Here is an 11,253-nt window from a genome sequence, read left to right as displayed (position 1 = left end):
ATCTTCCCCAACATGAGGGTCTATTCCAGTGACCCGGCTCTTCGCATCAGGTGGCCAAAACACTGGGGCTTCAGCTTCAGCATCAGTCCTTCCAATGAGTATTCAGGGTTGAAGTCCCAGGAGGCGCAGGTGTAGCATAAGTCCTTTTGGAGGAGGTTGTCATTAGCCCTACCCTTAGAGCCACTGGGTGGGCGATCCATACATTGGAGAACAATTTTAGTTACTGTACACATTTTAACTGAGCAACTACTGTGTACCACTGGGCAGGCATGGGGAGAGGGAGTGGCGAGCATCTCCATGAGGAGGCCTAGGGGAGACTGCTCTGGCCTTGAGCTGGGGCCGGCGGTGGGCTGAGGGGCTTGCACGCTCTGTGCCAGCTGTGTGTGTCCTGGTACTGCACCATAGGGCCTGACTTCTGAAGCTGCAGATCTGCTCTGAGCCCCTGGGCAAGGCCTGCACCCTCCCGGGACCACTTCCTGGTTTTCAGTCCTTTAGACATGGTTCCCTGTCCTGTTGATCTCTAGTGAGGGGCAAGGAGATTAGGAATATCATGATTCTTGGCACATGCCCAGTAGGATGCTGTGGGTCCACAGTTAGAGGTAAGTCCAGATGTGACTTGTGAAATTGGGGGTGTGAGTGGGAGGACCCCACTACAGAAAGAGCCATGGGGCTAACCTAAGTCTCCCATTTTATGGTTAGGTAAACTGAGACCCCCAAGTGGCTCATTCCGTTGTTTGTTCATACATTCACTCACTCATTCAGTAAACACCACTGGCATCAACTGTAAATCAAGGTGACAAAGAAGACTGACAAGGGACAAGCTGGCTTTGCCCAGGGAGCTCACAGTCTGGTGGGGGGCAGACAGGTAAACATTTACAACCTCACACGCATGCTTTGATGGGAGAAACTCGGAGCGCTGGAGGCACAGAGGGTCACCCAGTCAGAAATCGTCAGGGAAGGTTTGCCAAAGAGAGTCATGATTAAGGGGGAATGGCAGTTGGCCCAGGGCAGGTGAGGGTGAGGAGCGGGCTGCAGGGCCAAAGGTTCAGAATTCCAAAGGTTTGCAGGGCCATTCTAGAAGTGCGTGGCTTCAGCCACTTTGGGAGTTGGGGTTTGTCCCAAGGGCAAAGGGGAACCACGGAAGGGTCTGGAGGAGCCACTAGCTTCGATGTGCGTTTAGAGCATGCTGGCCACTGTGGCAGGTGGGCTGACTGGTAAGGGTGAACTGGAGGAGGGGGACCGATGAGATGACCGGTGTAGGGAGAGGTGAGATACCTCAACCAGCAGCACCTAAGCCCCGCTTGGGCTGGGCAGCCCCTGAGACCTGGGCACTGGACACTGGGCTCAGGCAAGACCCCAGGCAGGCCAGCCCCAGCCACGGGCTTGGGGAGCACTTGGGGAGAGGGACACTGAGGCCAGAGGACAAGCTAGGGAGCCACTGGAGAGAATCGGGACTGGGGACGCCCTGGGGAGGTGTCATAGCCGTCATCTGCAACAGTGTTCAGACCTGCCCATGGGCCTGGTCCCGGAAAAGTCAAGAAAATCAAGTCCGATTGCTCCCATCCCACTCCCCAGCACAAGAACAAGCAAGGAAAGACCTAATACACTTGTACCCACCACTGTGGAAAGTAGCCCAGGTAACGTTCCATAGTTATGCCCTCTTTTTCCCCACGGAAGTACGGACCCAAAGATAAAAAAGCAGGGTGCCTCTCAGCTATCCCTGTGTGTGCAGCGTGGCCTGGGGTGGGCCGCTCTGAGCGTCCCCGCTGCAGGTCTTCTGACTCCTGAGGCTCTCTCTGGAGAGCTGGTCCCTGAAGCTGGGGCTGGCAGGGTCAGCCCAAGCTGGTGACGACAGTAGCCAGGTATTGAAAGGCGAGACCTGTGACTGAGGACAGAGGTGTTTGTAGAAGGTTAGCGTCCACGGAGGCAGAACCCAGGGAGGTGGGGTGATGGCCGTACGGCACAGGCACTGGGCCGGGCGGGGCGGCTGGGGTCCAGTTCATAGGTGGAATAGCACGAGCTCAAGTCTCGGTGGCTTCCCTTCCATGAGTGACCCTGGGCAGTGACTTAACTGCTTTGAGCCCAAGTCACCCCGTCTGCAGAACAGATACAAGAATAGTAGCCCCTCTCGGGTCAGTCATGGGGATTAAAGCCACTGACACGTGGAAAGATTGAAGCACAGGGCTTTGTTGCGGACAATTTAGCCAAAAGCTGCTTTTAGTCAACGTGACGATCTGATGGAATTGACAATCTGGGTTCCAAAAACTTTTACTTAACAAGTTGAGAACCCGCTTTGGGCCAGCATTGAGGAGCATTACTGTTAACAGTAAGGAGCATAAGGAGCCTTACTGTTAACACAGACAAGAAACAAGAAAATGGGCAAAAGACATGGGAAGTCAGATAGTGATAAAAGCTATGGAGCAAAAGAGAGGAGGGAGGTCCATGGGTCAGGGCGGGTGCAGTTCTAAAATAGGGGTGTTAAGAAAGGTCTCACGCAGGTGACATTTTTGCAGAGACGTGAAGGGTGGAAGGAGGGTGAGCCTAATAATTGCCATAAAGCCACTCGTTTCTACTCTAGATAGTTTTGATGTTGCATCAGCTTGTGTGGCTCAGCAGGTTTGAGCCGGGGCTCTTCCACTTCCCAGGTTGCTTATCTCACTTACTGTATGTGCCCCTGCTTGCTGGGAGGTCTCTAGCCTCAGGCAGAGGAGGCCCCTGGAACTGAGTGTGAAAGCTTTCCTTGGCCGCCTTGGGAAGCATGGACAGGACCACCCAGGGGGCCCCTGGCTGTGGCCGGTTCATTCTTGTTTGGACAATTCCTTCTCCCGCTGGAGCCAGCCACGATTTTCAAGTTTCCTGGTTCCAGTTCAGCAAAATCTGTACTTACTTTCCCAGAGATAGATACAGGACTGAAGGCGATGAGTCCTCACTACCCCCATGTCATATACCATGGGTCTACCTCCCTCTCAGCATCCTTACTCAAGAACAGTAGCTTGTCCAGAGTCCCTAACCCTGGAGGAAAATCCCAGAATCCCAGGATTGTCATCATTACTCGGAACTGTAGATCCCACAGGACACTTCTGACTTTCCCCAGAATGTTGGAATTGGGGGATGTTCTCTGGCTCCCATGACATAGGGTAGCAGTTCTCCAGAACTATCAAACTTAGAAGAAAGTCTCTGATACATTAGAACTGGGACAGCTATTAGAAATCCTGAAGCGCTGTGGACATTTCCCAGAATTCCAAATCTGTAGAAGAGCTCTTGGAAACTGTAAAACTTTGTGTAGCAGTTGGGAGGGGTTCTCTGGAATCTTTGGCTAGGCGTGGGGATGTTTACCAGTGCTTGGAAGCCCATCCGGGAGTTTCTAGAATGGTGTCAAATCCAGTGACCAACCTAATGTCTGGAGCCCTGATCCAGTTCTCCAGATCCTCGGGAACTCTAACTCTTAGCCAATGCAGAATGGGGAGCATGGTGAAAACATTATAGTGGGACGAGAGAAACTTCAGGAAAAGCACTCCTGTGGATGCTTGGGTTTAAAAGGTTATGAGGTTTCATCTCAGTGACCAACCCCAAGGTAGACCGGAAGAGGTGGAGAGAACAGGAGAGCTTGTGAAGATCTGCCGGCCAAGAACTTCTCACCCCCATCCCCCTACCTGCGTCAGCTTTCTCTCACATCCTGCTTTCTCTCACTCAGGGTCTTTCTTCCCTTTGACTAATGACACGCTTGCCCCAACCCCTATTAATTCAGTTTTGCACACCAAACTGACTTGATTGCAGCCCCTTTGAGGGATATTTTGTGTCCTCGATTATTTTTCCTGTTCTGTCTCCTTGTGGAGCTTCCAAAGACTTGTCTTCCTTTATTTATTTATTTAATGTTTATTTTTGGCCACACAGCACAGCTTATGGGGTCTTAGTTTCCTGACCAGTATCTGAACCCACATCCTCAGCAGTGAATATGTGAAGTCCTAACCACTGAACCACCAGGGAATTCTCTGTTGACCTTTTTTTTTTTTAAGCAAACATGATGGAATGCGACTGGGTAGGTGGGGGTAGTCTTGCTATGAAACAAGGAGCAGCAGTTTCTAGAACTTGTAAACGAGTTGGTGCTATGGATGGAGACCAGGACTGGAGGCAGGAGACCTGGATTCCAAGCCTGCCTGGCAACAGATCTACACACCCACTGGCCATCACTGACATCCACGCTTCCAGGCCAGCAAAGAAGGCCATAGGGACTTCCCTGGTGGTCCAGTGGTTAAAAGTCTGCCTTCCAACGCAGGGGACACAGGTTCTATCCCCTGTCGGGGAACTAAGATCCCACATGCCACAGGGCAATTAAGCCTGGGAGCCACAACAGAGACCCAGCAGAGCCAAAAAAAAAAAAAAAACATTGCTGGCCACAAGCGTCTTCCTCAAGAACGTTCTTTCAGCCCCTGGCTCCGATTACACTATCTCTCACTCATTGTACATTTTGTTGTTTATTTGCTAAGTCATATCCAACTCTTTAGTGACACCCATGGCCTGTAGCCCACCAGGCTTCCCTGTCCATGGGGTTTTCCAGGCAAGCATACTGGCGTGGGTTGCCATTTCCTTCTTGAGGGGATCCTCCCAACCAGGGACAACCTACGTCTTCTGCATTACAGGCAGATTCTTCACCACTGAGCCAAAGTCCTTATTTGAAGGCCAGGCCTGGCCTACTAGGCATGAGGACACTGGCCTGACCTTAAGCCACCGCTCTATTCTCAGAGAGCTTCCAGTCCAAGTGGGGTTAAAAGGACAATCAAAGTGACAATTGCTATGCAATGAAAGAAATAATAATGATTAGCATATTTCTCTGGTGCCAAGCATCATTCTCAGCACTGGCCATATATCCATGTTGCATTTCTCACAACAACTCTGTGAAGTAGGTACTATTATTATCTTCATCTTACCGTGAGGAAACCAAGACAAGAAGAGGCTCAGAAATTTTCCCAAGGTCACACAGCTAGTAGGTGGCAGAAGTGGGATTTGGGCTAGGGTGTTCTGGCTCTTGAATAGGTGACCTCAACAACCATGCCAAGTGCTACCCAGTAGGACCACAAAGGAAGGGATAATAGACGAGGGCTTTTTATCCAGCCAGGAACCACTAAGAAGAAAGAGCAGCCTCCTTGGAGAGGTAAAGTTCCATTGAATCTCAATAGCCCATCAAATTCAGACTCTACAGAGGTCTTTAATAAGGTGGAGGAATGGACTTCCCAAGCTTTTTTAACCCATTGAAGAAACCTCATCACCTCCAGAGATACAGTAATTGTTCACAGGCTACCCACAGAAGGAGGATTCTGTGCAGCCTAGCCAGACTCAAGAGAATTAGAAATGGACCCTGAAAATCCAGCCTTTTGTGTGGGAGGTCTCTTGGCTACAGAACTTGGCAAACCCTCTCCCTCTCTCAGCCTGTCTGCCCAGTGTATGGTTATGGGAGCCTGGAAAAGGTAACTAACCTCTCTGAATCTAAGTCCTCCTCTGAAAACAGGGATAAGATTGGTTTATGCTATGAGAAATTAATGTGCTCATAGGGGATGATATGAGGATTAAAAATGTGAATCCATGTAAACTGTTTAGGACAGAACCTGGCAAGTGGTCAGTGCTAAATACATGCTGGCTGTTATTACTATTTTCATTACTAAAGGATGCTTTCAGCACAAATATTCTACCAGTGCTGTTTTCCAGGAGAGGAATTGCATCAATATCTGGGCTCTGGTTATACAGACTCATGAAGTTGACACCCACAAGGTGAGCCTTCTAATACGGGTTCTTCCAGGGAGAGATTAGCCATTCAGGACTCTGTCACCCAGTGGAAAACCAGGGAAGAGTTCCCACTCTCCTTCCAGGGAGGCTGATCGCTAGAGATGCATTTGTCTTCATTCAAGAAAGGCCAGTGGGACTTTCCAAGGAGTCTGGCTTGTCTCGTGATTTCAGAAAAGAGCTATTTTCATCCCTCCAAGGATACTGGGTGACGTCACCTCGGTCAGCCAGGAGTAGGGCAGGCCTGCTGAGGTCCTGCTTTATTTAATGCAGGGCAGATAAGACCAGCCTGCAAAGAGCAGGAAAACTCCTGTGTCCTCTTACTGAATGCCTTTGGGAGTTTATTCCTCTGGGAGCCCTTTCTTCCGGGGTACAAAGCAAGCCATGCCCTGGGCCACAAGCTCTGTTCTTGGGGCAGCTGGGTCTCCAGGACAACCGGCTCCAAAGTGTCGCACTTTCTGGGCTGCTTCTGCAAGCTGAGCCACCTGCTCGCACAATCACGAGGCTGAACTGACAACATCTAAGGGGGTCCTCTGGCTTCCTGGGTGGCCCAGTGGTAAAGAATCCGCTGCATCGAACCGTGAGGTTTGATCCCTGGGTAGAAACGATCCCCTGGAGGAGGGCACAGCAGCCCAGTATTCTTGCCTGGAGAATACCATGGTCAGAGGAGCCTGGTGGATTACAGTCCATGGGGTCACAAAGAGTCAGACATGACGGAAGCAACTAAGTGTGCACACAAGCAAGGGAATCCTCTGGCTCCCCAGGTGGGCCAATGGTAAAGAGTCTGCCTGCCAGTGTAGGAAATGCAAGAGATGCAGGTTCAATCCCTGGGTCAGGAAGATCCTCTGGAAAAGGAAATGGCAACTGACTCCAGTGTTCTTGCCTGGAAAATTCCATGGACAGAGGAGCCTGGTGGGCTGCTGTCCATAGGGTCGCAAAGAGTCGGGCATGATTGAGTACACACGCAAGAGGGTCCTCCACCCAGGGTTAACGTTTATTATTTGCTAAGCTCTCTCCAAGGAGCAAGAAAGTGACATGTTTCTCATCATTTAATTCTTATACGCCCTTATTAGTTCTTATGAACCCCATTTAACAGAGGAAAAGACAGGTTGAGAAAGTTGAAGTCAGTTAAGACCGAACAGGCAGGAAGGGGTCACAGCCATGACTGGAACCCAGGACAGTCTGGGTGCAAAGTTCAGCTGCTCGGTCATCACTCTGCTGGACAAAGGCTTGAGGATCCTGCCAGCCATGATGCACAGAATAACCCAAAATCAGCGATTCAAGGGACCTTTGCTTTTAAAATTGTGTCTGGGAATACCCCAGTCACTCATTCATGGGTCATGATTCAAGGATTTGGCCATGGTGATTTCAATCTCCCAGTCTCCCTTGGCTGTCTTCTAGTTGGGTGGCCTTTTCTAGGGTCTGACCTACATTTCTGCTCACAGTTCTAAGTCAGTTGATTAGTAGGTGGTCTCTGAGCTGCTGTTAAGTGGCCAGCACAGTGCTGGTCTCTGAGGAAGAAGAGAATGGCCAAGTATTGCTGTAGCAGAAAGCAAGCATGCTCTTGGCCGGGGAAGGGAGAACGAGGCTCATTCACACTGAGAGGAGTACAGGAGGGAGACAGCCACCCCTCTGCTCCAGGTGTCTGAAAGAACACAGCCACAGGCCCACTGTGTATCAGGGGACAAGGATCTGGGAGGTCAGCAGCGTGACTCGGCGGTCAGGGAGACACATCTGGGTTTGGATCACTACTCACTGGCTGGGTGACCCTTGACACCAAGTCATCTGATCTCTTGGCCTCGATTTCCCTATCTGCAAAATGGGGCTACACATCATAGTGAAATGATGGAACCTCAAGCAGAGGATTCAATATGACGTGCTTGCTGAGTCCTCAGCACTGGACCCAGCACACGTTATGAACCTAAGTGCTTATTCAGGTGGTTGCAGCCCTTGTGCTCAATAGCAGTAACACCCAGTCCTAGCTCACCAGGAGAACTGAATTCACTGGGCAGGGAACTAGTTTTAAAGGCTCATCTAAGCATCCAGGTCTGTGGCCGGGGTGGGGATAGGCAAGGCAGAAGCTGAGTGTTTTGCACTCATCAGAGGGGTGTAAGCAGGCTTGGGGCAAGGGAAGCTGGATTCCAGCCCTGGTTCCACCACTTCTGCTGGCCTTGACTCTTGGCCTCTGCCTCCAGGTCCGTAAGGAGGAACCTGTGAACAAATTCCTTTTCTTTCTGACGTTCTCTGCTGCCCTCTAGTGGACATGGGGTGCTCACACCTTTTTGCGTGTGATTTCTGCTACCTATGGAGAATCCCAGGGACGGGGGAGCCTGGTGGGCTGCGGTCTGTGGGGTCGCACAGAGTCGGACACGACTGAAGCGACTTAGCAGCAGCAGCAGCAGCATGGGGCCTTTACCTTAGCACACTGTGCGAAGGGCCTGTGATGACAACCCTCCCATGTGTACACTGGGAGCACTTTCACAAAGGCCCCTCACCCAGAGCTTATTTCACCTGTCACATGAGATTATACCTTCATCAGGAATCCAGAGGAGGAGGGTGAGGTCAAGGGGAGAAAAGACTGCCCACAGTCACCCAACAAGTCACAAGGACTGGAACTCAAGCCTGTGGGTGGCCTGGCTCTTTGCGACAGGAATGGGAAACAAAACCTAGACAGAGCTGGCCGGTGAGGATAGCTCCTCCTCCATCATTGTCATGGAGTCCTGGGTGCTGCCGCCTCCAGTTTCCCCTGGAGGGAAAGGTTGTGGCTCTGAGTCTGAGGGAACTGGGCAGCGTCAGGCCCTGGGATGAGGCCCACAGCTGGATACCTCGCCATGGGGAGTCAAGGCCTCCCTGCCACCCGCTTCCTCCATTAGCAGAGGAAGGTCCCAACCTTGGCCATCTCCAGCTAATAATGTCTTTGATGTCCCTGCCGGTCCGTTCACCAGATCCCAGTGCTCCGGCCTTCCTTCTTCCTGGAAAACCTCCCAGTGAGTTGCTTTCCTGAGCTTCCTACTTGCACTGCCTCCTCACCCATCTCTGCCGATTATGAATCCAGAAGCACTTCTGAAAATGCGCCAGGGCTCCCCAGACACTCCAGACAACCAGCAATCCCCTTGAGCTGGCGTCGCAGTCCTCCTGCTGGTCCTCTCCACCTCCCCGGCTCGCTCCACGTCTCTCTTTGTCTCCCAAGCTCCAGACCTGTGGTTTGGCTTGTTTGTTTTTGCATTCCATATACATTTCTCTCTCCACCGTCCTCCTCTAAGCCTTTACAGTTGCTGTTTCCTCTCCTCCTCCCACCCCACCCCCACCCTATGCCTGCCTTTTTGGCTGGCTGATTTCTACTCATCATGCCAGGTTCGCTCTTGGGGGCGGAGCTCTGGGGAGTGTGTCCTCTTTTCCATCCTATCCTCAGCACCAAGCCTGGAGAGCACGTTTGGTAAATGAGTGAGTGGACGGATGAATAAAGGATGGGGGAAAGCCTGGGCTCTGGAGCCAGGCCCATATGACCTCCAGCTGCATCACCCCCAAGCTGGGGAACTTTGAACAAGTTCTTTTCCTTCTCCGAGGCCCAGAGGGTTCATCTGAAACAGGCCTCCGTTCCCTCCTGCCCTGGCTCTGAGGCTCGGAGGTCTCTTGTGTGGTCAGGCCCTTGCCCTAAAGGGTTCTGGGACCTGGCCAATTTCAGTGGACCCTTGGACCCTGGATCCATTAGGAGGACAGGGGCCCCAGAGCCTCTCTCCTTCCACCCTGAGGGCCGGAGGGGGAAGAGGGCCAGCACTCCTGTTTACTGCCAGCCCTGCGTCCTTGTGGTTCCGGATTAATTTTTAAAAAGCAGCTCAAAGTCCAGGTGGGCTTTGTCAGAGTTTGCTCTCACTGTTTGCTCTGGTTAATAATCTCAGGAGAGCAAACATGTCTGGAGGTGGGAAAAGAGATCAACATCCTGGGCCCATCCTCCCGACCTCTCCCCTCCCCCAGGAGGGGCTATGCAGCGGGTTGAATAATTCTGCCCCCAAAGAGGCTGGGATTCTTCTACACCCGTGTGGGTCTCAGGCTTCCCTTGGGGCCAGGGGGCTTGACGGTCCTGACAATGCAGGCCCTCTGTGAAGTTCAGATGAGCCACTGTGGTGCCCTGCAGGCAACCTTCACAGGATGGCTCTGCTCCTGTTCAGGATTCGTTGAGATTTTTTTCATTCTTGTATCAGGCTTGCTTTCTTCAAAGGCAGACATCCTGACACCATCGCACAGGTGAGGCAGTGGGCTTTCACACACATTGCTCACTTGACCTCTTGTCAGATCAGGGATTCCTGTCTTCCATTTACAGGTGAGAAAAGTGGGCTTCGGAGAGGGAAGGTCATCCCCAAAGTTGTATCGAACAAGTCAAGGCTTCTGGCTCTCAGCGCCCCTTTAAGTTCAGACTGCCTCCTCACTATCACCACAAAACAAACCATAAAAGCTTGAGAAACTCTGAACAAGAGGGAAGACAATTGTCACTGTTTCCATTCTTTCCTCCATCTATTTGCCATGAAGTGACGGGACCGGATACCATGATCCTAGTTTTTTGAATGTTGTGTTTTAAGCTAGCTTTTCCACTCTCCTCTTTTACCCTCATCAAGAGGCTCTTTAGTTCCTCTTCACTTTCTGCCATTAGGGTGGTGTCAGCTGCATATCTGAGATTATTGATATTCCTCCCTGCAAACAGATGGGGGAAACAACAGAAACAGTGACAGACTTAATTTTCTTGGGCTCCAAAGTCACTGCAGGTGGTGACTGCAGCCATGAAATTAAAAGACACTTGCTCCCTGGAAGAAAAGCTATGACCAACCTAGACAGGGTATTTAAAAAGCAGAGGCATCACTTTGCCAACAAAGGTCCATATAGTCAAAGCTACGATTTTTCCAGTAGTCATGTATGGATGTGAGAGTTGGACCATAAAGAAGGCTGAGTGCCTAAGAATTGATGCTTTTGAACTGTGGTGTTGGAGAAGACTCTTGAGAGTTCTTTGGATGGTAAGGAGGTCAAACCAGTCAATCCTAAAGGAAATCAACTCTGAATATTCATTGAAAGGACTGATGCTGTAGCTGAAGATCCAGCACCTTGGCCCCTGATGCGAAGAGCTGACTCATTGGAAAAGACCCTGATGCTGGAAAAGATTAAGGGCAGGAGGAGAAGGGGACGACAGAGGATGAGATGGTTGGATGGCATCATCCACTCAGGGGACATGAGTTTGAGCAAACCCCGAGAGACAGTGAAGGACAGAGAAGCCTGGCATGCTGTAGTCCATGAGGCTGACGAGTCGAACACAACTTAGTGACTAAACAACAACAAATATATATAGTACATATATTTTAGAAAATTTATGAATTTTTGCCTATCTAAAAAAACTTATGACATTTTGATTCCTCTTGTTTGACTTAGTATGAATAGAATGCTGGATTTCTAATTTATATTCAGTCAAAACTTTAATATAGTTCTGTG

This window comes from Capricornis sumatraensis, chromosome 6 (assembly GCF_032405125.1).
Source record: "Capricornis sumatraensis isolate serow.1 chromosome 6, serow.2, whole genome shotgun sequence".
In the NCBI taxonomy this organism is placed as follows: domain Eukaryota; kingdom Metazoa; phylum Chordata; class Mammalia; order Artiodactyla; family Bovidae; genus Capricornis; species Capricornis sumatraensis.
This window is presented reverse-complemented; position numbering follows the sequence as displayed.